The following is a 2,649-nucleotide window of genomic DNA, read 5'->3' as shown; positions in this document are numbered from 1 at the left end:
GTTATGCTGGAACACCCAACCTTAAGTGGGGCCAGACAGCTGGTCTAACAGCCTCCTGTGCAGCTAAGCCCAGGTCTGGTCCATTCTAATGTACACCCTGAAAAAAGAAGGGTTCCCAGGACTGACTGGGCTGGAAAGGGAGGCTGCAGCAATGGCCAGCTTGGGGAGTGAGGAGGCCATAGTGATTGGAAAGTTTTTAAGGGCAGATACCATGAACAGTACAGAACCGGTTCCCCTCTCCCCCACCCCTTTCTTTCAATTTCAACATGGAATTGTTAGTTAGGTCTTTATCCACCTCTTTGAAAAGTATGCAAATCGGGGCAGTTTCCTCAAAGGCCTGGGAGCCATCTCTTATGAAATATAATCACCAAGGAAGATCACACTGCTCCCTCCCAGTTTCCTGGGAAGAGACTAGCGTAACTTCAGTGGCTCAGGATGGTAAAGATCCCAGAAGTGAACACAGAATGTAGGGGTGATAGCACCCGGCTACGCGGAAGGGCGAGGTTTTCTTCTCTGGGATGAATCATGTCCTGGTTTAATGGTTATTTAATCATAAACTTTTCTTTCTCTTCTGTTTTTGTGGAGAGAATTTCTGGGACAGAAGTAGGTTTTAGTTCCCCAAAAGTTAGAGACCTGGGGTGCAATTGGTATCCTGTCTTGGTGGAATTGTGGGTTTGGTCCGTTTGTGCTGTAGGATGACCTCAGTGCAAATGGAGCAATCATGTGGTGGGACTACCCAGTGAAATGGGGCATGGAGGCACAATGGGGCATCTGTGTGGCGTGGTTCCCGTGTGCGTGAGTGCATCCTTCTGAAGTGGGAGAATCCCTGTGTGGCGGGGATTGCTAGCAGATGGGGGTCCTTGTTCAGTGGGATTATCCCAGCCCTGTATGATGAGGAACCGCTGTGTTGTGGGAACCCCCATTCAGTGGCTGTTTTCCCATCAGGCCTGTTGTGTGGGGTAGTTTGGGGCACTGGGCTGGAAGCTGTTAAAAAGCCTAAGGGCAGAAAGAAACACCAGGAGGTAAGGAAGGACAATGTCAATCTGAAAGTCTTGGAAAGGTGGCCTGAAGAGGGGACAGCGGAAAGTGGGTTATGTAGGTCTTCAGGTAGTTTTGGGGTGTAGCATTACAGCAACTGTTTGTCAAGAATCACCTGCTTTGATTCTAGATCCTTGAGGTGGTCAATTCTTAAGAATGTAAAGGATGTGGGTCTGGCAGGGTGGCTCCTGAAGGTCATTGTCAGGCTAATTTCTTAAGAGACAGCATCAAAGTTCCAGGGCCCCTTTGTTGTAGACATAGAGACATAAAGACATGGCACATATCAAAGGACATCTAGAAATTTAACCATCAAGGAATTTGGCTTTAAGGGAGGGTGCACCTTACCTGGAGACCCAACCTCTTTCAGTATAGCCCCCAAAGCCTATTTTAGCATTTTAGGGTGTCTACAAAGCTAAACCTCAAGCCCGCCTCTCTCACCTCCTCACAACACTGGGAGCTCTCAAAACCGGAAAACCCACCGCCATGGAGTGGATTCTGACCCACAGCGCCCCTAGAGGACAGAGTGGAACTGCCCACAGCGTCTCCAAGGCTGTCAGTCTTCATATAAGCAGGATGCCTCCTCATTCTCCCATGGAGTGGCTGGTGGGTTCAAACCGCTGACCTTTTGGTCAGCAGCTGGATGTTTTAACCACTGCACCATCGACAACCTCTTCCAATAAACTCCTTCTCTCCCTCATCAGCCACAGTCGGCTTTGGTGGCTTACAAATAAGACACGCCCCCCTGCCACCACCATCCCCGCATGCTTTCTGCCACCCTGTCCCTGTCCCTGCCAAACATGGGTTGACATAAATCCCACAGCAACAGAGACATGTCTGCAGAGATTCTCCTTACAGGCAAGGTCGACGTGGCTACATTTTATCACTTTTACAGCCACTGGCCCAGCTCTGAACTCTCTGCAAATCCTTCAGTCCGTGAGGAGCAGGGTTCTCGGGGTGAAACCATCTGCTTATTATTAAACCATGACCACCTTCAGGTCAGAACTCAGGAAGCACACGTCTGCCTGAGGCACCGCCATCAGTACAGAGCCCTGTTGTCAGGGTTGCCTGGGACAGAGGGGGTCGCAACTCACTGCCCACCCCCCATGGGAGACCACTGTGCAGTATCACCAGTCACAGGATTGTCTTGGAAGATCCTTGCAAGAGGGTGAAAGTGAGTGTGGGGTAACTGGCCCAGTGTCTCTCGGCAAGATAGTGACAGATTCAAGATTGGAACCTGGGGCTCCTGGTGTTACAGGGGATTCTGGGACCCTGAGTGAGCGTCCTTGCCATCTACTCACAAATAACTGAACAGGTGAGGCAAGATGTCCACACGAACCAGTTTATGAAGGAGAAAGGAAAGGGTGGGGCTCATGAGGGAGAGATGGAGAGGGGCTTCCACCTACATTAACTTCCGGTCTCTCTCCGAACAAAGGATTTCCTAGGGCGTATGAAGGGTTTTTCAACAGCTAAGGGAGACAAACTTGTCTGTCGGTTTGTCCTACCGTGGTGACATGTTGCTGTGAGTTTTGAGGCTGAGCCACTGGTGTTTCTAACCCAGCGGGATGCACATGGTGCACAGGTATCAGCCCAGCTTACAGACTGAGACAGACT

This window comes from Orycteropus afer, unplaced genomic scaffold (genome assembly GCF_000298275.1).
Source record: "Orycteropus afer afer isolate SDZICR_OR568_19922 unplaced genomic scaffold, OryAfe1.0 scaffold00083, whole genome shotgun sequence".
Classification (NCBI taxonomy): domain Eukaryota; kingdom Metazoa; phylum Chordata; class Mammalia; order Tubulidentata; family Orycteropodidae; genus Orycteropus; species Orycteropus afer.
The sequence above is the reverse complement of the archived record's forward strand: the minus strand, read 5'-3'. Positions refer to the sequence as shown.